Source organism: Nilaparvata lugens, chromosome 4 (genome assembly GCF_014356525.2).
Source record: "Nilaparvata lugens isolate BPH chromosome 4, ASM1435652v1, whole genome shotgun sequence".
Lineage (NCBI taxonomy): Eukaryota > Metazoa > Arthropoda > Insecta > Hemiptera > Delphacidae > Nilaparvata > Nilaparvata lugens.
The window spans coordinates 27,120,128-27,146,422 of NC_052507.1; the positions used below are offsets into that span (position 1 = coordinate 27,120,128).

The following is a 26,295-nucleotide window of genomic DNA, read 5'->3' on the forward strand; positions in this document are numbered from 1 at the left end:
GTCTAGTTTATAATTTTTGAAATTTTCCACTGAAAAGGAATTTTCTTATCATTTGTCATTCTTGCTTTTTTTATTATTCTTCATTTTTTTTGTTTGTTAGATTTCTTTTCATGAGTGTATTTTTCATTTTTGTTTGTTATATTTTCTATAATAAACTCCCTTCTTCTGGGGGTACCAGGACGAAGGAAAAAAGAAAGGAAAGGATTGTTATTCTGCTGGTATGTTTCTTCACAACCAGATGGTTGGTCTTTAGAGTGCTTACGGACCCAAGTCAAGTAAGCGAACTTTACTATTGAGTTTGTTGGCTGATGAATATAGTTCGTATCATACATGTAACAATAACAAAAAGTTTAATTACATACAGTTATCATTATTATTATTATTTTATTTTTATTATCATTATTATTATTATTATTATATATTATTATTATTATATTATTATTATATTATTATTATATTATTATTATTATTATTATTATTATTATTATTATTATTATTATTATTATTATTATTATTATTATTATTATTCTTGTACCAACTATTTCCAATGAGTTGCCCGATGATTTGATTGGTCTGGATAGAATTCCAATTGTTAAAAATAAGATGAAACACTCTTAGTCCAGTCAACGAAGTGCTATAGAGGGAAAAGTTTGGAAGACAATTTTTAACCCCGCAGTTCTGTTTAGGGTAGTGAGGAGTTAAACATATCAAAAGTCCCCACAACCTTCCCACTGTGCTAAGGGGTGGGGGTGGTTCAAAGGTACCATTTTTTGGTTTTCTGCATATAACTCGAAAACTATGCATTTTACTGAAATGAAAAATAGGATTAAAAGCTGTTGTTTTAACAATTTTACACTTTCAAGAGCGTATATCTCGAAAACTGTTGAAGATATCACAAATCACCAAAGAACAAATATTGTAGGAAATTTATCAAGCTTCATTTCTGGATAGCTAGTTATGTCGGTTGAACGCATTTTTCTCAAGATATGAGCGTGTAAGCAAAACATTGAAAAATTCAACTTTTAAACCACCCTCATCCCTTTAGCACAAGGAGTACGAATGGGGACTTTTGATATGTTCACCCCCTAACTGGTCCCAACAAAGCTGCCAAGTCAAAAATTGTGTTAAAAACATTCTCTTCAAATTCCTTTTTAATTGGTCTATTTTTGCATAACTGAAGATATCACACTCAACAACACTGAAGCTGCTGCAACAGTCGTGGGGATGTGCGTAAACTTGTGAAATCATACATCAAATTGATGAGAATTTGATGCTCTATAAGCTCATGATCAGCATGAATTTTTCCCATCGATATTCAAAAAGTTATTAGAGCAAAAATAGCAATAAATTGAAGAAAAATGTTTTTTTTTTCAAAACTGTCACATCTTTTAGAACGGATATCTCGAAAAGTGAGAGAGATATAGAAAATAATTGTAGATCATTATTGTAGGAAATTATGTAAGCTTTAATTTCTTATAGAATAGTCATGTCAGTAAAATGCATAGTTTTCGAGTTATATGCGAGAAACCAAAAAATGGTACCTTTGAACCACCCCCACCCAATAGCACCGGTGGTAGGGGTGGGGACTTTTGATATGTTTACCTGCTCACTAAACAGAACTGCGGGGTCAAAAATTGTCTTTCAAACTTTTCTCTCTATACCCTTTTTTGAGCATTCATTGCCTGGACTATCTCTGTTAAATAATTTGAGTGAATTTGAATGATCTTCATGAATTCTTTCTTTTTTTATCTAATTTTTTTCTTGTGTATTATTATTTGTGATAAGCAACAACTGAAATTCCATTTTTTTATTACACTCATTGCTACATGAAATGTATTGTTTACACAATACAATTAAAAGAATTATTATCAATGTATCAATTAAAATTTTTTCTACTTAAGATCTACAACTATTTTTCTTTTGATATGATTTGAATTAAAAAGTATTATTTTGAGATCACTGATTGATTATATCAATGTACTATTTCTATGTTTTTTTTAATATAATGTAAAACTTGACTACTCCAGTCAAACCTTCTTAAGAAGGTTTTGGAGAATTTATATTTCGTCCGGTTTATAATTTTTGAAATTTTCCAATGGAAAGGAATTTTATTATCATTTATCATTCTTGCTTTGTTTATTATTCTTCATTTTTCGTTTGTAAGATTTCTTTTTATAAGTGTATTTTTCATTTTTGTTTGTTATATTTTCTTTAATAAACTCCCTTCTTCTTGGGGTATCAGGACGAAGGAAAAAGGAAAAGGAACTATTATATTGTAACTCAATTGAAATTGTATCAATTATCAATATTGAAACTATAACTTACAAACATGATTCAAATCACTCCAAACATGAAAATCTCCAATCAAAATTCAAATTAAAGCTCTTCTTAGTCTATCAATATGGTACATGCAGTACATAATTATATCTTGTACAATTGACACTATGTAGCATTTATGAATTAATCTATAAAATTGGCGAAAATATTCAAAAGATAGTGGGACTTTTTCTTTTATCAATTTAGTAAAATTATTTCCAACTGAATATCTGGGCTGCCAATCATTATTACTACTAGAAATTTTTTGTTGATAGGTTTTTTCATTAACATCAAATCAATTGTCAATTGTTCACAAAAATAAAGTATCACTTGATAATGCTTTGAAAATAGTACCACTGAGTGTACTCTGAGGTGATTCCTATCCTAACATTCACTTGGAAGTTTTTATCATAATATCAATATGAGTAACATTACTCACTCTCACAGACTGAGATATTAACGATAATTTTATCAATCATAATAAAGAGAAGCCGGTAAATAAGAGAAAGGCTCCCTTCAGATATTAAATATGTTTCAATGAAATGAGAATAATGGATGAAATTTAAATTTTATTCCATTGCGAGCGATAATGTTCTGAAGAAAGAAAATACACAATGAACCTTGTTCTTGGAGATTCATTGTCCATTTGCCAATCACTCGAAAATGATGGATGTATGGAACTGCATTCGGAGTGCAAGACACATTTCTTTCAAGTGAAGGTGGAAGGTCACGTGGTCATTGAAAGAGTGTTTAATATTGAAGATTGGGCTTTTAGGACAGAAGAAAGCGAATCGATCAGGCGCTGTGTGTTGTTCATAGACGCCTTCGATTCTGCCTCCTGCCTTGCCTACAGCTTTTGTTGTAGTAATCATATTGAAACGGATCCAGTGAAGACAATTCCCCAAACACCTCGCGTGTGCCGAGTTTTCTTACTCAGTCTCTCTCCCAATCACTCTTCCACTCTCTCTCTAAATCACTCACCCTCTCACACAACGTCACTTTTTCTCTCGCACTCTCTTTTTCTTCCACGTTTTAGTCTCTCGCTTAAATAGCGTGCCACAGTCTTGCAAATGCAGTAATATCGAACTATATTACTTAGTTTGCGTACTAATACTACTTTTCTTTTTGAACTTTTCTTTTTTTGTCGCTCACATGCCATTTTCCCATCAGACAACAAATGCTGGAAAAGTTTCTCCCGCACCAATCATGCAAACTTTGGAAGACGGAATTTTCATTTAGTGCCTATTCCAGTGTCGACCCACGCAGAAAGATTACACACAACAAATAATAACGACATGTAATGCTTCTCATCTGAAACTTACATAATGTGATGGTATATGGAAATCACACTGATTGATTACACAATCGTGCTGGAGCAATAAAGGAATGTGCGTGATACATGCTAGTGAACTTCAAACTGCAATTACTCCGTGAGCAAATGGGGAGCGTTGAAAAGCAATACTCTTCTCACCTACAGTAGAAGTGGAAATTAAACGTACATGTGCTTATAAGATAAGATTATAGACATTGCTATTTCTAATAAGTGCAAATAGAGCTTGTCAATTTTCACCAGCTGCTGCTGAAATTCTTGGATATGATGTAGGTTCTTGGAATAATTGATCTTTTTTTTTAACTATCACCAGAAAGCAGATGCTAGTATATTGTTCATATCAAAGGCTTCAGATTGAGGATAAACTCTTCTTTCCTCCTGGGTTAGCACATGCTTTACAGATTCAGAAACGAGTTCATGCATTGAAACCACGTTCACCAGAGCTCTAATGAAGAGAAGATGATGTGACTGAATAGATTTGCTCAAAATAAACAAAGTGAATTATCTTTTTCCACATAATGAACTTACAAGTTCAAAACCTTGAGTGTAAAAGCTCTTCCACATCAAACGATTATCCATAAATAGTAGAGAGCGAAATAGCTCGATTGTTGGTACTTTAAATAGACTTGACATAATCTCAATATAGTCCTCCAATATTACGCTATGTAGTATTTAGTTTCTTCCAGAATAAAGCGTTTGTAGTAGGCTGTAATTACAGAAAGTGATTGTGCTTCCAAACGAGTGGAGCTCATTCTCACTCTTCACACGTCGATATTTATAATCAACATCTCTCCTTAAGAGATAACTCATTTAGAGTTCCTTTGTAGCTCATATTCGATGACTTCTCTATTCGTATAGCTATTTCTGGGAGTTCAGGTGAGTTTTGTGACTCAAATATTAATATCTCTGATCATTATTTTCTGCATCAGACACCTCTCAAATCCAGCTATATGTTATATATTGATCAAATAAATAAGACCTTATTACAAACTGTCTATAAATAGGATCTGCGTCAGTCACATTTCAGATCTAAAAATTATATTTTTATTTTGCTGCATTTTGATGAAAAAGATTTTAAAAAAACTACGAATGATTACAATATATGAATAGGATATCATTTTAACTTTCTATTTTTGAAGAAATGAAAAATCTCAGTGCTCCTTCCCAGTAATTCAAATAAAAACAATCTTATGCTTTGGAAATTCGAAAAATAGAATTGACCAAATTGCTGGTATAATTTGAACCAATAAAATAATCAATAAATTAGTATTTTAACTTGGCTGTGGAAATTGTAGTATATTTTTTCAAACATGTTTTGTATTAGCAAGTTTGTTTTTTTGCTGAGATTGATTATCACGTGAGCTGTAGGCTTGTGCGTGGGTTGATGACGATGATCCGATAATGATCGATGTTTCAGTTGGGTTCAGAGCCATCGGGAAACAACTTTTCAATTCACAAAATATGATAGTATATTAGCGGATTCCTGTCCAACGGGTCGTATGTTTGTTTCTTCAATTTATCTGAGTAATAAAATAAAAGTTTGGCTACATGACTAAGAAGCCAACCGTTTCCCAAAAACATGGAATATTTTAATTTATTATTGAATATCATTGAAATGGTGATATGTGATTTGTTTATATATATTATTTGAATTTTGATTGTAAATAATAATATAAATATTATGAAAATAGCGTACGATTGGTCACATTTGATGCAACCTCAGTACTTCAATTCAATTTACTTTATTAGCGTGCATTATACTAACGTTCACCCTTATCTAATTCATCTCAAGCCTTGAGTTATAATGTAATAACTGGATCTATTAAGAATGTACTGAGCTGAAGAATATTGTCAATGGGTGCTAGTCAATTTTTTACAAGCTTATTGAACTAGATGAGCTATTTGACAATTCGTGATTGTTAGCTTTGATGCACGGAACATCACAAAAGTGTTCTAAACAGGTGGACACAGCTCTGTTCATTCGAATTGGAGTCACGAAATAGTGTTCAGTGGAATGCAATTCTTTAGAAGCTTAGTTTTATACTCTTAAAAGTTTTCTAAAGGCGAAATAAGTAAAGTATCTTATCATCAATTTTACTGCTTGAAGATTATCGGTTAGTGGATAATATGTTAGAAGTTCTATTCAAGAAGATAAAATATGAACAACGAGGGCAAAAAGCAAAACACGTAAACAATGTGGCAAGTTTCAATATTTAGTGTACTCTTTTCAATTTCCAGTTCACTTTATTCTACGAAGTTGCACAATAAAGTTGCAGACTAGTTTGAAAAAAGTGCTGCAGCTTATCCCTTTTTTGTGCGAATTGTTAGTGTGCAATGTGATAGAATCTGTATATCTTATCTTAGCCTAGATTCAAATTATTCCTGAATTCCTGAACATGTATAATCTAAATCAGTTGATTAGAATGCCATAAGAGATCGGACACAGTTTCTGGTTCTATAGGGTCAATTGAATTACCTGAATGCAAATCAAACATCTTTATTTTAATTATCATTTATGGAAAACATGTTCATGAAGTTAATTTGTTAGGACAATACATTTTTATATTACAAGCCTGTTCAAGGAAAAAAAATTGTGGATGATGTAGGATAATAAAATGTTCTTGAAGTTAATTTGTTAGGCCACTACAGTTTTATAGTACAAGCCTGTTCAAAGAAACAATTTTCCAAAGTATTGAAATATCAAAAATTGAGTCACCTAGTTGATCAGTTGATTAGAGAGCCTTATGAGAGTTAACACACTTCTAACCGAGTCAAGTTTCTGGTGGACTGAAGTGATAAATTCATCCATAATTCATCTCTATCAAGAATTACAAATGAGCAGAACGTTTTAAAGTTGTCTGAGTGCGGTTTCTCCGTTTCAAAGAAAATATTTCATTAGCGAGAAGTCTCAGATACTTAGATTTGTGCTTGATAAATGGTTTTTCCAGTCTGTCCAAACAGAAAGTTGATTCTCGCAAATGGCTGATGATGGCGTGAGCTGTGTTTATTTTGCCATTAGCAGAAGTAAAATTCTGTTACACGAAGAAGTAACGCTATGTCAAATTACTATAGCATGTTATGAAAAGTGGGGATATAATAGAGAAGCCGTAAGCTAGGTGCTCTGCGCTCGGCAGCCCGGCAGCCCGGCAGACGACCAAATGCTTTCAACCTGTCAATAGCACGGAGATTGATGAACGAAAATCAGAAGAAGCAGGCTGGATATAACAGACGTCAAGTCGCCAGGGTGGCTTCCACCCCTTAATGGCGGTCTCCTGTTATGGCAGTCGGTTGCTCTGATGGAATATCAATGCAAATCAAAATTCACAGATGGCGAGAGTAACTCCTGTTAGCTCTGGTATTAGGTGACAACCCTATGATAAATTCTTGAAAAAAAAATTACTGAATTTGGATGAGTTTGTAAATTTATTATTCTAATTCCCTTCAATGATTATAATTTATTTTATCATTTCAATAACGATACGCGAATTGTGGGAATGGAGTCACAGGCGTTCTAATACAATATTCTTATCAACCAGTTTTTTCCAAAGCCTCATTCATGTAGCATTGAACTTCAAGCTGCCCACATGCAAGAGGAATCCGTTGATTCGATACCAAGCAAGCTGTACTTATCTTTTCTCTTCAACAAATTCTTAATATTTCATTTGATGATAGAATGAGCAGTATAGCACAACTTACTGAGGTATTTCTTTAAAAATACATAATTTAAACTCCCAGATTCGAACAACTAATTTATACAACACTCCCAATTTTATACAATTATATAGAAGTTTAACTGCATTTGGAGGGAGCCATGTTAGAAGACGCACATCTAATAGGAAGTTGGTCATTATTTTCCTGAAAACTCATTCAGTTCACTCTTATTCATGTCATTCAATTATTTATACAATGAGTAAATTATCAAAATTCATCATTTCACAATATTATCTCTAATTCTGTATTAGGAGTTGCGATTTGGTTCTGGGTGATGCATTCGTCTTATAATAGGGTCACTGTTAAGAATCTAGTTGAATTGCAGTTTTCAATATTGCTACTATCACCATATAGTCAAGAAGAGTTTTTCACTCAAGAATATCATAATTCTGACTGAACATCCTGAATATTGAATACTGGTAGATGTCTTGGTGAAGATGATAACGATGACCGTAATGACAACTTGCATAGTCCACCTTCCGCTGTTTTGGCAGGCTTGGTGCTGAGCAAGCTATTCAGCAATAAAAGTGTGCTATAAAACTATGTTTTACAGCTTGGCTCTAAAAAGCCGAGGTCCATAAAACTGAAGATTGCCGTTGTTCTTGAAGAGACACTCTCAAGATTTTGTATCGGTATATGATTCATGAAATGAGGGCGTTAAAAAACCAATGTTTCATCTTTACTAAATAATTCGAAGATGAAGATCTGCAATATTGGAGAATTTCGTTCTTCGAGTTGTATACAAACTGTCAAGACTAGTTGGTCCACATTAGTATCACGTATATTACTGAAATGGAGATCAGTAGAGCTTGATTCCAAGATATTCATTCATTTCACATGTTGATCGAACGTTCCTTGGTGAGAAATAACGTGGTAGATAACAGGGCTGGAACATTGAAATTTATTCATCTCTGGATATCTCTATATAGCCCAGTATAGATCTTTTAGGTCCACCATAGGAGTAGAATGACTCAAATTCATCAAATTTTATTTCCCAAAAATGATAAACTAGTAGTTCTGTGAATAGTAGACCTCGCAAAGTTATTGCTTATTAGATCTGATTGTTGATAGCTTATAAGCCAACTTATAGTGAGGTCCATAAATCTTTGTATATAGTCATATATTCATTTATTTATTTCCACAATCACAAGTCACAACATCAAATTAATGATTGGGAGAGAACCAAAGGGATAAATCCAGAACTGTCTGTTCGTAGTTTTGACAAAAATAGTCAAAATTATATATGGCAGCAGTGATAACTTCCACCATAATTCAATCAATGAAACTCTTTATTTTCTTCTGAGTATCATATCTATGCATTGTTTGATAGCTTATCTACAAATGAAGAACTGAATTTCTTATTACCCTACAACAATTTCACAACTAGTAGTTCTGTGACCAGTACACGTCGCGCAGAACATCTGTTACATTCTGTTGCTTGTCAAAATTATACAGTACTAGCCGTCAGGCTCGCTTCACTCGCCATATCCGCCCCCTGGACCCCCGACTGGATCGTCCAAAAAATGAGATCAGCGGCTTAGCTTCTGTACTAAATTTGAACAATTCCTGTTCATTTGTTCTCGATAAATCTGAGAAAAAGCAAAAAAAAACGCTAGAAAAACGATAATATTTTGGCGTATCTTTGACGTTATTGCAAATTCCTTCTAACACAACATTATTACACCCTAGCTGAGCTTCTGTACTAAATTTGAACATTTTCTGTTCGATTGGTTTCGATAAAGCTGAGAAAACGCTAAAAACGCTGGAAAAACGCAGATTTTGGGCGTATAGGGTCAAGTCCACGGGGCTTTTTTACAAGGTAGAAGCCGGAAAGTAAGAAGCCTAAGCCAAGCCTTAGCGAGTTGGCGAGTGCGCTAGTTGTCGAGTACAAAGTACTCAATGTTTTGACACACAAAACATTCCACTCGCCCAGTAGACAAGTAGCTGGCGTGTGGAATACTGTTTTCAACACTGATTTACTGCTCTTATTACCTGTTTTTACTTGTTTTCACCTGTTTTTACTGCTCTTACCTGCTCTTTGTATTTTTTATAAATTAATTGAGGAATATTTATATTAATGAGGAATATGTTACTTTTTAAATTGATTAATATTAATAGAGATTTATAATATTAAGCATAATTATAATAATATTTAACTGATTCAATATTTTTAGAAATTTATTCGACTTCATGCAGAGCTTGGCTTGATTTGAAACTTAGGTTATGTCGTTATGCCTCTCGCGCCAGATGTTAACCTCTAGAATTGAGGAGTATGCGCATGCGCTAGTGCTCAAAAGCCGGTGAGTGGCGTGTCAATTCGCCGGCCGAGACAACTTTTTCAAGAGCTTTTTAAAAGCAACTTTTAAGCGAGTGCGGTGAGTCCACGGGGCTAGTTTACGAGCTTCTTGTAGAAACGCCAGCTAGTAGCTTGTAAACTCGCCTCGTGGACTTGACCCTTCTCTTTGGAAATTTTTCCAAATCCGTTCTTAGTGCGCCTCTAAAGGGCCAACTGAACATACCTACAAAATTTGAACGTTTTTGGTCCGGTAGATTTTTATTTCTGCGAGTGAGCAGGACCTCCTAAATACCTAAAAGTATTTAGGAGGTCCTGGAGTGAGTGAGTGAGTGAGTGAGTCAGTCAGATCACGGTGGTTTGTATCAACAAGGTCTATAAATACAGGTCATGACACAGTCCCGTGACACAGAATAGGTACAGAATGGAAACTTGTAATCAAACGCCTATCTAACCAATGCTTTTTACATGACGCAAATACTAGACACGTCACGTGACCTTAGGAAGTTCCAATCCTGGTCTTCTGATTGGCTCGTGGCAGTGAACGAGATCAATTGATCTGGATCATTAAAGTGATCCGAACCTACCATCAATACCATTATAATGCGGCGCTTCCTAACAAGATGGCGGATTTTGGCGTCAGGGTACTAGCCAAGTTTCCATATTGTATGTATACTGTGCCCGTGATGCATTGCAAAATTGCCATTTTATGGGGTCCTAGTTCACCAATTTTCAAATTTATCAGCTGTTACCATTATAGATTGAACAACATGATGTGATATTTTGTAATATTGTTCAAGGGATATTGCTTGACTTTGAATTGTGAAATTAATTGTTTTGACAGACGGAATTAGATTCCAACTAGGAATTGAATTGTTGATTTTTAGTTTTAATTGATCGGGAACTTGAAACTCGTATTTTTGAAATTGGCCTCGCATATTTCTGTCTTGTCCCAATGCCTTTTGAATCATAATCCTTGATTTACAAGAATAAGAACAATAATTGTTGATAATAAATAAATGAATAATTGAAGCATTTATTATTGAAATTTAATTATTAAAAAATTGAAAACCTGGATTCATATATTATCTGAACTAGAATATTGTTTTTAAAATGCATAATTTTGTTATGAGCAAATTGAATAAGATTGGATTTTCAAATATACCGCCATAAAGACCCCATAAAATGGCCGCTCCATAAGGAACATGAGTGTCATGACCTGTATATTTATAGACCTTGGTATCAAATTTGCTGCCAGCGCTACCTAGCGTCATACTGTACAACTACATTAAGCTTTTCTCCACTCGATTTTCCGTCAGTGCAACTTTGATCACGTCTTCTCATCAAATTTGAGGATGAGTTTTGGAAATTTTACTATCAACAAACATTCTTTGTTGTGAAGAGATTTCTCAAAATAAATTTTAATGCTTTATGAAGTATTATGTCACTGATAACCAGAGTTTCTTGCAAGCGTTTGTATATGAAATGGCATATTGCTTTGCCATTTAGAGCGTTTGCCGAATAAAATGCATCACAATTATGTGAATGCAATGCAATCATGCATTACAATAATTATATCCGGCAAACGCTCTGATAATCTAAATTAACTTAATAATAATTCCTTAATAAAATGATTGTAATGCATGAGCATTATTAAAAATCAGACATTAGAATTATTCATCATAAATAAGTTAAAAATAATTCATATGAATAAAATGATTGTAATGCATGATTGCATCGTGTTCACAAGATTGTAATGCATTTTATTCACGAAGTGCTTCTTTTATTTTTTGGAGAATCAATGTGATTCAATCACAATGAAAGGAACACTTCTTTAATATAAGTATTAGGTATTTTTTTGGCTCCAAAAAATTAAAGAAGCACTCCCTGAATAAAATGCATTACAGTCATTTTTGCCATTTCATACAAATGCTTGCACAAAACTCTGGCGAGAGGCAGCACCTACCTCTTAAGTCAGTTGAGTCAGTGACATAATATTCCATACCAATTGCATTAAAGGTTGGAATAACTTTTTTCAATCAATGAATTCATTTATTTCACAAACAAACATAATACAAAATAACCAAAAAATATTTAAAAATGTAAAATAAAAGAGGACATCCCTAGGCATAAGCTCGATTGGGGTGTACTACTCCTAATAAAACAACTAAATAAAACTCAGAGGAGTAAGGCTCCGCTCTATGAATAAGCTTAGCATAATAAATTATAACATCAAAGAAAATACATTTTTTCTGCTATGGTAGCCCATCAGATGAAAACAGGATGAAATAATTGGACTATGATAAATGAATGAAATATACAGAGATAAAACCAAAAATAGAAAATTTACAATGCAAAATGCATACTCCACTAAAGAAGGATACGTTAATTGGATTATGATTTAGGATTTAATAATAATTGATGAAATTTCTTATTTAAGAATATCATCTTACAATTTTCAGAGATGATTCACAGTCATTATCACTGAGCAGGTAGTTTTTCAAACATTACAGGAATGAATGTGAAAGTAGCAGGCAACTGAGATATTGTGACACTAGATTGAACAATCTAGGACCATTCAAATAATGTGAATGTTGGAATATTGTTAAATTCTATTGTGGAACCTCAACCATAAGCCGTCTAAAGTTATAATATCGCACAACTAAATTCAAGAAGGAACATACCTGTCAAGTTTCATGAAAATCTATTGCCGTGTTTCACCGTAAATGCGAAATATAAATATAATGAACATAAAAAGAAATTCAAAGCCGTCGACTTGAATCTTAGACCTCAATTCGATTGGTCAACAGAAGTTCTAAAGGCTAAGCTACTTCAAATGAGCGAATTACTATTCGAATTCTTATGACTAGTAGTTCTGTGAACAATAGACCTCGCGCATTTATAAACCACAGCCTCCTCTTTTACTGTCTATCAGACTAAATCCTGTCTGTATGTCGTGTCGGCGAGATATCGGTGTGAAAACGGCTAGAAGCTGTTGAGTATTTTGTGACAAATACAATAATGTTTTGTAAAAAAAGTTGTGTTTGAGAAACTGATGGATCTTAATAAGATTGATTCAGTAAATACGAGTAGTGTATTACTTGTTATGTGATCACAAGTTTGAATAGATAGGTAATACGAATTGGATGAAAATCATTTTAGTCTCATAATCGCCTGTCATTTTTTGGACAGGCTATATTGATATTTGTCAAGCGACTAAACCCTTCAAAAGTGGTCGAGTAGTGTTTTTAAGTAACGGAAGAAGAACAGAGTAAGTGAAGAGAGAGAGAAAGGAGGCATCAAGAAGGAAGAAGAATGTAATTGTATTTTATACGTAACAAACAATAAATTTTGGCAAATTGCTGGCATCTTGGGCAGTTAGGATTCCATTAAAGGCTGGAAGTTGGCTTTCATGGTAAAAGCTTCGTAAATCAGCAATATACAAAACAGGAAATCGAATCTATTGCCCCTAAAACGCCTGTAATATCCTTCGACACGGTAGTACTCTTCATACCCCCCTTCATACCCCTCTTCATACCCCTCTTCATATCACGATGCATCAATTTTCATTCTGATCGCTGCCTTCCTTCCTAAATGATTTAATGCTGTCATAAATTGTTTGCTGATGCATACAAAAATGTCATTGAGATGACTCATTCAATAAATAGAAATTGAAGTATTGATAGAAATTCAAAATTACCAGAGCAAGAATATTCCTGGGTCATAAATTTATGGAACGATGTGACTATGGAATAAGTAAATGTTGAAGGACGGTAGTAGTTCCAGGGAGAGCAATAATATCATTGCTGTTCGAGATTAATCATGATGTGATTATTCAGGACCTGGCTATAGTAAAATATAAATTTATTTTTTATTTTTACAAGAAAGCACTGAGGGAGAGAAAAACTAAGGTTACTCCTTGTACTATTTCTCTCTCAAATTTAGATAACATTTTAAAAGTCAGAAATGGGGCTATTATTTCACTTTTCGGAAATTCAGTCCACTTCCACTCAATAAAAACAAAATATTGCAAGTTTATCAATATCTTGTAAACGACAATTGAGCTTTCAAACATGTTCCTTAAATCGTTACCTAGAGATTTGTTCCTGTATTTAGAGTCTGTTGGAGCCATATTAACAGACAAACATCCTTACATATATTTATGAGAGAAGCGGCATTTACAATGCCAAGCTCAACAAAAATGTTACCTGATGATTGAACTGATGTATGCTCATGTACATTTAAAACGTTGGAATTAGAAATATTATTGATGTATTGTTCAGCTAGTCTATGCAAATAGTTGATTATAGCTTCAGATACTGTTTTTTTGTGACATGTAGTTATTTTTAACCACAATAAAACACTAGAATATTGTCAAAAAATCTAGTCACTGACTAATGTCTCAAATTCGTGATATTTGTAGAGGATATTCTAGTGTTTCATTTCTTAATCATATTATAAACTGATAAGTGAGCATACAAGTGTCAAATTTGATGTTTGGTTCATCTATACAACTTGGTTTGGCTCATGTACTACAACTGATGCAATCTTCAAGAAGTTTGAACATTCTCGAGTAATCACAATATTGTCTTTATAAGGTTATTAGATTCAGGGTAATCTAGCTTCAAGTGCAGTCAATAAGCGTTCATATCAATTTGAAAAATAGCAATAGTATTTTGTAATGGGAAAATTCGCTGTTTCATTTCATTCCTACTGTGTTAAGATAAAATAAAATAGCTCGTTAGTCTTTAGAATTGATAGCTTTAGTATCGACAAAAAATGTCTACGTATATATCCTATATAAGTTGAGCAAGTTCAATTTATTCTTATCAGTCCATAATTAAACCATTCAAAACTTATAAATTTTGTAGCACCTATCGAACTTACATCAATGTAGGTTCAACAAAGTAGTATTCAATGTGCTTCGATTGATTTTAGATGCCTGGTGGAATCGGAATCTCCATGACAATCAATTTGAATAAGTTGTCCCCAATGCACTAAATCATGAGATTTGATTATTAAACAAATCCACTTACAGATTTTTACACATTGGAAAAAACATAGATTAAGTGAGTTTCTTTTTTCAGAGCGAGGTCCTCTGGAAATGTACTACATTGAATCTGCAATTGAAACTTTCTGCTCACCAACTTGGTGGTTCTGATTGAGGAAAGATAACTAGGCAACTATTACAGACCTGCTAGCTGGTAGTCGATCTCATTCAGCAAAACTGGAAAACTCATTACTGGCAAAGTTTTGACCCAGCACTACTTGAGTGCTGCAAAATATTTTCAAAATTCCTCATAATATTATGACTGCATACCTCATCCTTGAGCTACATGCTCATTATTATTTCCAGAATAGAATAAGTTAGAAAAAACGTAAAATTGATTTTAGAAATGGAATGAATTCGAAGTATTTGGAAGCTTAAATGATGAGGTGTGCTGTTTCACTTTCAAGCAACTTACACTCATAAATAGAGGACTACAATAATTGCGAACCGTAATCATCTTGTTCAAGTTGCATCGATTTGAACATTATTTATCACTTTTAGTAATATGGGTTATATTGCAAAGTGACGCAGCAGAAGCTGCGTGGTAATCTACATCAATTATAACATTAAAGAGCTGAATTTCATCGGCATCTCTTTGAACATTTCTTCTGAATCTATTTGACATTTAAGAGCCGAATCCGTGTTACGGCCTCTTGCTGTCACTCAGAGAACCCTAATAAAAATAATTCCAAATAGACCCCTACAGAACAACTTTTCTCCGAATTCCATGTCCTCAATATCAGACAAATATACATAAAAACCCTCCTCACCTTTTCCAAATCCTACAAAGCAGAAATATTCACTGAACTACCACACAATTTACCAAACTAGTAATAGATTAAATTTCAGATTTGGTACTCCTAGAGCCACTTTAGCTCTACCCCTTTCCACATTGTGCACCTTCTCTACCGAAATTTTCCTACATCAATCCAGGAGGCTGAGGGGCGCAGTGTACCTGTTTACAAAAGAAAAATAGTCCAATGGTTATTCAACTTTGGCAGGGATGCTTCGGAAGCCCTTGTGTAATCGCCATACACCTAGGTTTCATCGTCTACAGATATTCCCATTTTTGATTTTTGTTTAAAAGTCAGTAATTTTTCCTCATTTCGTTTTTTTTCTTCTTACTTGTATTTTAGTTTTTGATGCAGATCTCTTTTGACCCTTTCGACCTTATAGCACGAACCTATTGTGGTAATAGATTTAATTTGTTCTACTTTTCATATTTGAAAACTTTGTTTTTTAATTGAAGTTCATTTTTTAGGTTTAAAAAAAAATTAAAATTTATAAGTTAGTTAAGAAATGACTTAGATTATTTTTTCTCCCAAGGCTTTTCTGGATAAGAATTCTTTCCCCACACACAGATTAATAGTCCAAGTGAGGAAATATATTTCCTTGATTTGTTTTTGTTTGTAATTATTATTGAATATGTAGATATTTTTCTTGTGGAAATAGATAAATTGAATTGAATTGAATAATACAGTTCAAATTGTTCAATTAAGTGAGTGAACGTAGTATAGAGAGTAAAGGGCAGTTTAATGACAAGTTTATTCCATACAGAATCTCCTCTTCATTCCATATCATGAGCATAATAACATTGGTTAATAATATATTTACATTCTAAATTTAAAATCTTTTGTGATCATTTTGGGATCAAAATGTATGTGTTTAAAACTGCTGAAGAATTATAACATCTTTTGGACTAATATGCAATCAAAATTCGGGAATGGAATAGTAAGGGCTATAAGCCTGTTTTTCCATTCTCAATCATTCTATGATTAAGTTGTTTTGTCATTGTTGTTAAATGAATAATCTCTATGAACGTTTTTCGAAAAAGATGTGTTAAATATTAGTTATGACATAAAATTTTAATCAATTGAAATTGAACATTGACTTTAAATTCAACCAACCAAAAAATTAGACCTATTCATGATTCTGACCATTTTCTGTTCTAGAGGTACTCAATAGCTAATCAAATAGTGCATTCAAGAAATTCACAAGTATTCTATCTCAATATCGATGATTGATTGATTCATATTTAAAAAGTTTAATTATTTAAAAAAAGACAGTCGTAGTAGTCAAGATATCACTTTCCATACTCCTTCAAATATGTGGTTTGAAAAAGAATTCGCGTTCAAGTGAGCAAGGAGAAGAAAATTACAACATTTACCTGTTGTCGATCTCAGTTTTAAAAGAGGAAGCAGGAGGTTGGTTCAATGATAATGGCAGTGATGTTCTTTCTGATAATGAGAGAGAGAGCGAGAGAGAGGGAGAGCACAACATCAGGTATCGAGTGGAGGAGCGAAGGATGCAACTTTATTAGGCGAAACAACGTTCATGCTCTATCTCTTATCTGAATCTAAATATTCCGACGCTGTTGCTTCAGCTGTGCCTCAATCTTCAAGTGTTGAACGGTGAAGCTTGTTAGCTGAAACTCTTTAATGAATATTACAACACTCGGTGACTGGATGAATCCACTGAAGGAGCCCTTAAGGGCCTCACGCATATCACATTATTTTGTATTCATCCTAATTTAGATTCATAACTTTGATATTGTATCCTTGAACAACATTCTCGAGTGCTTTGCTTCCATCACGGTGTACTCTGCTGGGAATTCGTATGTAGTATTTTAATAATTGATTTGGTAAACATTTGCCATTCTTATCTCCTGATTCTGTAAATTCTGTAAGCTACTAATACTGTTGAGTGATTTTAAATACTGAAGTATACACGTTGCATAATTCAAATTTTGAAATCAATAATATTGATCAAACAACTTTTTATGTATAATACTCCTCAACCTTGTAACAATTGTGTTTTATTGAGCAGAGCTTGAATTCTGAATTCCCTTGAGAAAAAAATACTAGTCAATATTGAATTTGAAGTTAAAATACAACTAGTTGATAGCCATCAGTGAAATTGAAAAGAAGCAAAATAATGCTAAGATACCAAAAAGGACAAATGTGTCGGGTTAAACAATCAAATTTATTCAGTTATGTATGGATATAGATTGATTTATAATAATATAATGTATTTTGATAAACTAATTAGGAAATTAGAATACAAATTAAATAGACTCTTAGACTCTGAATAAAACAACAATTGAATGAGAAAAAAAACATTGAGAATATTTTATATGAAAACATGGAATCACTGAAATATCTTTTTATATTCGGATCTTGTCTAGTATGTGGTCAGAGTATTCAAAAGGTTATTCCAAATTTATGTGAAAACCCAAAAAATTCATTCCACTCCAATCTCGTATTAAATTTGACTGTTGCTGGATTATGTACTTTGATGATTTCATGTTTAGATAGGATGTGGAAACTCAAGACTGAAATTTGAAGACTAGTAGTAAAATCTTATTTTAATAACTAAGCAATGGAATAAACTATTTTTCTATGAAAGTCAAACTTGTAAATTCCTTTTGAGAATTGAGTAGGTTACATATTGTAAGTATCATAACAATAATTCCCAGTGGTTGATGTATGAAGATTGAACTGTAAACAAATGGATGGGAACCATCACACCTCTATAACCCTGCCGAAATTTAATTTTCCTGAACGACTGGTACCGGGGAACTCAATTAAAGCTTTCTCTAAAACTAATATCGGAATCCAAGTGTGAAAAACAAAAATGGTTCCAAACGCATTACTCCTAACAACTGAGTTTAATATTTTTGGTAATAAAATCATCTTGAATTTCAATGCATCATCCCTATCCTCTTATTGAATGTGGGAAGATTTCTATTCTAATTCTATAAAAACTGGCAACCGAATAAGACAAAAAATAATGTTATCAGTACACACTCACCATATAACGTATGAAATGAGAAGCTGTAGACCTCGCAAATTGAAAAAGCAATAAGACGATGTGAATTGATACTTAACTTCATTATATTTCGAGGAGAACATAAAGTATTCCAAGTATGACAGGCTGCTTCTCAACCTGCTATACCCATCATTTATAAAATCTTTTATCTTTGATTTTCAAGTCTCAATCTTAATTAAAACAATATTTTAGGCGAGTTTTAAAGAATCAAAGTGAAAATATTTGTGGACCTGACATAGTGGTAGTTAAAACTGAAAACGTGTGAACCATCATTAATCAATAACAATAACATTATTTTTTCATTGTTGATACATTTGAAAAACAATTATTCACTTCGTTCTCCACTCATACACATCCCCAATTTTTCATCCCAACAAAAAACCTTCTTTGTTTTTAAACATTTACCCACAGCCGCTATGGATATAACAATGATTGGAATTATACTACACTCATCTCTATACAGCTTTCTCAGTGAAGAGAAGTTTAGTCATATTACTAAATTAAATTCATCCAAGATACGATTGAAATAGTTGATAACTGGTGTGAAATCTGATGATATTGCTCACACGAAATAGAAACGACAGTCGAGATGGTGTACACCCAGCCTAACCCCACTAATCATTCTCAACGCAGCATTGTATCAGATACGAGTAAGGGTGATTCACAGATCCTCTTCGAGATATTCAATATAATGAGAAATAGTTACAGTGTTATGATGAGAGTTTGATAGAGAGAAAATGATTGTTGTCCAATATTGGATGTGTTGGAGTAAGAGAGTAAGGTGAGAGTTAGTGAAGAGTGATATGTGCTACCTGTTGTGGTGGTTAGATGCGCTGCGCTGTGGGCTGTAGGCTGCGAGCTGCGTGCAGCGGGTGGACAGGTGAGCAGGTGAGCAGGTGATGTGTGCCTTGGCTGGGTTGTCGCCAGATGCAGGTTCGCGAGTCTCTCGTCTGGGATCTGCCGGTGGACCACAAACCTGCTGCTGCTATTCGCCGACTGAGCCTCCTACAGAGCTATTGATCACAGACTCCCGCGTCTGCGCGTTACCATGGAGACCCCCAGATGCCCGATACATCGATAATTCCATTTTTTATATATACATACTCCAACTCGCACGCAAACCCACTCACCTCACAACGTATGCATTCAATATAAGTACATATATACCAACTCCTATATAGCCCTACTCTATACATATATATTTGTCACCCTGCTCTGTTTATGCCTGACCGGACATCATCAAGCTTCGACCCGAGATCCTTCCCTTCCTCCTCCTCCTCTTCCTCCTCCCATCACACTATTTATCTCGCTTCTTACACATCATTCATCCCCCCACCCCTGTCTTGAATCACCATTCTTATCAGCCGGCCTTGCTGCAGTGTCAACATCTCCAGCAAAAACAGTCTAGTCGTTTGAATTAATGTAGTGCTGCAAACAAACACATCGGCTCTCGGCAACAGTTGTCGAGATTGCTGAATAATCACATCACTGCTTCATCCTGTCTACTGATGCATGCATAAATAACAAATCATCCTATGTCCACCTAAGAAACTATATTTGTTTGGTTTGATAGATTGAGAAAGAATGATATATTTAAATATTTATGGGAGGATGGATCTCCTCACCTCACAAGTGTCTTATAGCAGATAAAAGGTTATAAATAGAATACAAATATTCGTTCACGAACGATTATTTTCCTAACAAGGAAGGAGTGAGTGCTTTCTTTCTCCATACTCCCTCCCAAATAAAGTGTCTCTTTTCTCAGAAAGCTACTTTCTCCCTCCAGCCATGCTTCTTCGTTGTTTATCTTCATCTGCTACTTAGAAGCATATATTTCAAAACAAAATTCTAATATAAAAGAACAACTTTTTGAAGGAAATGCTTTCTCAAATATATTGCAGAATAATCAAGAACTGATTTTAAAAAATTATATTTTTTTCAATTTTCCAAAGAAATATTGATTGAAGTATCACAGAAGGAGCTTGAAAATACCATGTTTAGCATTTTCAAAGGAATATTTGAAATCGTATGAAATCTAAATCACCATCACCTCACGTTCGCTGAGAAGGATGATTAAAATCATATTGTAAGATTTTTGATATATGGTAATAAAGTTGAATTAACGGCAATGGAACGACACAAAAAGCCAATGTAATTTTGAAATTCAGACAAATTTTCCAATCAGCATCAAAGCAACGGTTCATTTACATTAGTCCATCCTTATATTTTAGATAATATACGAAGTACGGTACCTTCCACGTGATAACTTCTACAGAGGACGTCATTGAAAGGGTTTCCAATAATATATTAGGCCTATAGTTTGTGCTGAGATGGAATATTTTTGAATTTTATCACCTCTCCAAACAACTAATGGAATTAAGATTTGTTGATACCGTAATCCACTCTCAAGTTACAAATTCATTATTTTGGATCTCCAACATTTGAGCCAATTTATCCAATATTCCGTTACTTCAGATTCGTTCCCAATTCATTAGGACTCAATCAACTCTTCTATTCATATCAGCCTTACAGGAATGTTTAGTTATAACACGAGATTTAGTTGTGCTATGTTACATTGCGAAAAAAATTATGGAGCGGATCTGTGATATGTACTTCTTTACTCAGCTAAATGCTCATTTTTCCAGTTAAGTCGTTGATAGAAACAATTAAAAGCAAGACTAGAACATAGCAAAAAATCAATCTCCAAGAAATTCACATTTTTTACAATCAATTGAGCTTCACACATTGAATTTTCAGTCTGCTGTAAGTCTTAACTGTTAATGATGTGATAATGTTATTCTTTTGATGATTAAGAAAAATTATTGATGCAATTCAACCAATTATTGATCACCGCTTGCATTCATGTAATACGATCTGTCACAAAAAGTTTATTTTCAATTACTCAAGAAAAGGGAATAGCTGCGGATCAATGAATAATAGGCCAATCTTTTCCCTTTTTGCTCAATGAATGTAGAACTCATGTTGATAGTAATTTTTCTAAATATATTTTCTCAAACTGATGTATTGAGCTATATATAATGTCCCATCGACAAGAGTAGAGGATTCAATATTGCGGTGAGTTTAATGTAAGTCGATCAGCTCTATTATAACATATTTGTCTTGGAATAGACCCTAGTGAGACACCAGGAGCACTGTTACTATAGTTTAGTATTAAAAGACTGGTTAGTTTAAAAGGATGAATGTCAGACATTTTCTTCATTTAGCAAGGAATATTCTGCTCTAATACTACATGTCCATATTTATGAGGATATGAGCCAAATGTCCATATATGAGGATATAAGCCATGTACATAATACGAGCACCTTGAGCCATGTAGCATATTATTGATTTATTTATTTATTCGAGATACATATGAGAGCAGAAGGATAATATCCCATAATTGCTCTCTCAACACATAATACGAATAAACAATTGGAAATTCAATTGTGATATTATCATACTTGCAGTGCAAAGTTAGCTTTCTTATATTGTATTGTAGGTACTACTGCAACAACTTCTATAGCTTATTATTTTTATCTGCATTAATTTGTTGCAAAGCATCCCGTTCTATTCAGTGAATTTCAATTAATAGATGGATGAATGAGTGTGAACGATTTATTCAATTCCCTTAGAAATTCTGCAGATGAGATACGATTAGTAGGATTGTACTCCTTTACAATCTTAAATGGCTTGTGAGTTTCCACATCATAGCGAAAAATTCATTGAAAAGGATAGAAGTTCACTAGAGTAACATGTTGCGACTACGATTATCCTTATCTACGTTTCGGTTACTAAATGCAAGAAAGTCTTGTCTCGTTTTATTTGTTGGACAGGAAGAAACATTAGGAGGGCAGTTTCGGGGCCCGAGCAGGGAAAAGTTGCTCAGAGTGGTTTCTCACCGAGAACCGGCTCACTTTCTACTGATTTACAGCACCGCGCTTTTCTTATGGAGATACTTTCATCTCGGACTTGGAAGACAGTTTGGGAAGCTAATGTAGCATGAATGGGCTTCCACCTATACGAATATTCAGGTGGATTTACTCGCTACAAACTTGAAAGTTGTCTTAGCGTACAGGTTTCAAGCTTGAAGTTTTTGATGAATTAAGGCTTCAATAACTATGATTAACATTATGTTCTCCCGATCTCTCCGCAGCTATCTCATTCATATTGAGCAGGAATTTCCATCAACCAGCGAAAACTTCGCAAAGCAGCTTTCAAATATTGATAGCACTACAGACTGGGTTGAAGAACTCGCTCATGAACTTTTGTATTGATCTCTTAGATCCGCAACTTGTAATCATACAGAGTTGGTGGGAATTATCATGGAAACAGCTAAATACATATTTTACAAGTATGCTGCAGTAGTAGTACAGTAGTAGGTTCCAGGGGCTATTCCAATTGAAAAAACTCTCTGTAGCTTCAAAACATTTTGCCTGCCATCTTGGATCCGTCATATGGATCCAACTTCATTTCGAATCCAGCTTCATTTTGAATCCAACTTCATTTTTTCAAATAGGAAGGTGCGGTCATACATTGTTTCAATACAGAACTTCAAAGGAAAATCAACGGCGAAACGCGCACATCGATATCTTGAACCGTTTCAATGATCTCAACAAGGTTCTAAGAAATGGTACAAAAATGAAATGAATGAGTACGGTACCTATACATTGAATAATCAAGTGTTAGTGATCACTAATGTAGCCTCTACTCACATTTTAACACTTTGAACAAAAAAATTGTCATTGAAATAGAAATTCCTTTATTCACATAAGATATTTAACAAAATGTATGATCTATCGTCATATATATATATATATATATTATACAAAACTCTAAGCATAAAAACAATATGATTCTACAATATAAAGTAATTTACAAAACCATTTTCACAATTCATACATACGAAAATCAATTTCATAAACATCAGCCACTGTATAAATGCATTCTTGCTGCAGGATAAATTTAACAGTTTTTCTGAAACTCATACAAGAAAGGCTTCTAATAGATAGTGGCAAGACATTGTACAATTTTACTCCAATAAACAGCCAGCTTTTTTGTGATTGTGAATACCTGAGGTATCCAGTTCTTATGTTATTTCTGTGCCTCGTATTATGATTATGGACTTCAGTGCTAGCAGCAAATCCCCTTTATACGTATGTATATAGAGAAGCAGGCTCATAACATAGATGGACGGCAGAGTCAACAGTGTACGTTTTTTGAAAAGAGGCCTACAATGGGATCTTTGGTTTTCATCCATTATTATTCTTACTGCCCTTTTCTGAAGCCTAAAAATCTCAATGGATCTACTGCAATCGCACCATACAATGATTCCATAAGACAACAATGAGAATATCTGAGTATAATAAACATTTAACAAAACATCAACATCAACAGCTCCACGCAATCTTCTCAACATATAAAGGCCTTTAGATAATTTCTTACTTAGAGACTCCACGTGCGAGAACCAATTTAGTCTGTTATCAATATGCATAGGTATATATATATACCTAGGAACTTTAGTGATTCAATACTGCTTGGTTACCTTAATATTATAACTAGAACTAATATCACAGGTTTTGTCTATATTAAGTGTAAGATGATTTGCTGAGCACCAACCAGTCATAATACTTGTACTATTTACAAGTAGGTGATCCAACTCTAATGTGGTATTAGGTTTCATTTTTGAACCCAGGTCATCCGCAAACAAGGAACCCTCTCTGGTAGCACAATCAACATTTGAAGGTGAGTCATTATATAAAGTATGAATAATAGTGGTCCTAGTATGGATCCCTGAGGAACACCATACAGTACATCATTGCCACTGGACAGAAATCCAGATTAAAACACAAACTGAGTCCTCCCCTCTCAGTAAGATTTAATCACTCCAACAGACTGAATTTCCAAACCATAATATTCAAATTTTCTTAATAACAGATCATGGTGGACTGTATCGAATGCACGACTCATATCAAATGATCTGAAAGTAACAAGAAACCTACTCTCAAGATCCATTACAACTTGATTTGTTAATTTCTGCACAGCCTTACTTATGCTACACTATTTTCTGAAGCCAAATTGCTTATCTGAGAATAATCTATTATTTTCGAAATACTCAAAGAGTTGCTCCTGCATTATCATATCAAATAATTCAGATAATATAGAATTAATATCGATATTGGTCCAAATTTTGGTGGATCATCTTCAGAGCCTCTTTTATGAATAGGTGTTACTTCTATTTCTCCAACTCAGGAGTAAAATTAGTACAGTTAACAACATATTCATTGAATACGCAGGCTAATACTTCGGATATATACTTCGCAGATATTTTCAATAAAAGGGAATTTGAACCATAAATATCTAGACATTCACCATTACTTAGCTTATGAATCATTGCATGGACCTTCTCCACAGTGACAGACTTGAAAGAAAAATTACTATTTGGCTTCTCAACCCTCTCCAAATAATCAGAAGAGAGCAGGTTACTCTTTGGAATCTTACTGCTAAGGTCTGCTATGTGTCCTGTGAGAAAATCATTGAACTTTTCTGCAGTTATTGAGCACCTTACATTGGTAGATGTTGTATTTAAATTAGACAGCGATCCAACTATGTTCCAAGTAGTTCTACTCACATTCTGAGAACTCACAAATTGCAACTGTTATTTTCATATCCTGAAGAAGGACGAAGGAGTGACTCAATTATGTTGTCCAACGAACTCGACCTGTAAAAAGGTGAGAAGAATTCGTGTTCAAAATTTGAATCTGATTTATCAATTCTCTCTAAATTTCTTGTAGAACATACAAACAGACATAAAAAGACTTTGGGCTCTTGTAAGTCGAAAGTGAGAACTTCGATAATACTCGTTCAATTACTCTACACTACAGGTTTAACCTATCCACCTTGTTGCTAATAATTGAAGTCAGCAACGATTAAAAAGGATTGGATCCATTGAAAAATGAGGATTTGTTGATTATCATTATTAAATTTATCATTATTTGTTGACAGTTATTTGTTGATTATCATCATTAGAACAAAAAAAAGTTCAATCAATGCTACTTGAGACAATAGATAACGAATTATCAGAGTAGGAATTATATTTTACTCTCCAGGTAATCCTTTCTGGATCTCAAATCAATCAATGCTCCTGGAATGGATAACAGCTCTCAAATCAAAGCTGTTAACTTTCTAAAGGATATTTTCCTCAATAACTGCAACACAACATAAACATTACGTTAGGCAAGGAAATTCATCTATATAGACTTTCTAGGATTGAATTTAATCTAATTTCAGATTAAGTTAATTATTCTCTATCTCTGTATGTTCCATATTTGGTTTTAAATAGAGTATTCTACACATTTTATTTCCTTCTTCAACTTCTCCAACAACATTCAACTCAACAGAATTATTGAAAGAAGAATCCTTGTTAATAATAATGTTTTGGAAAATATTTTTGCATTTGAAGTAAGCTGTATGAGATGGTTCTATAATGAGTTGAAGTTACATGTTTGCAAGAGCAGTGGAGTAATGTCATTCATTATGAAGGATCTTCACCTATCATGTGAACTGCGATAGCATGAACTTCACCCGGATGTTGCTTCTTCACTCATTCATGTCAAGAGACAAGTTTAATTCTCGGTCGAAGATGAAGTAAGTTCTAATAGTTACCTCCAGACAAGGAACTAGAATACATTCATATTGAGAGGCATTAAAACTTCTTAACCGATTCTACTCACCATTCAAGCAACAAGCTACAAGGAATCCATGAGGACC

General features: G+C 33.7%; 1 protein-coding gene across 9 annotated transcripts in view; it reads right to left on the bottom strand.

Annotated features, from left to right (window-relative positions):
• LOC111045361 (glutamate-gated chloride channel) overlaps positions 1-19,560 on the bottom strand; it is a 140,006-nt gene extending 120,446 nt beyond the window's left edge. For 2 of the 9 annotated variants that reach the window (XM_039427228.1, XM_039427232.1), the window contains exon 1: positions 19,341-19,556. The gene's annotated coding sequence lies outside the window, so the exon portion shown is untranslated. Of the gene's footprint in view, positions 1-19,340 lie in introns of all 9 variants that reach the window. The other 7 variants (XM_039427233.1, XM_039427229.1, XM_039427231.1 and 4 more) reach the window with 5 other exon arrangements.
• Positions 19,561-26,295: the final 6,735 nt, after the last annotated feature.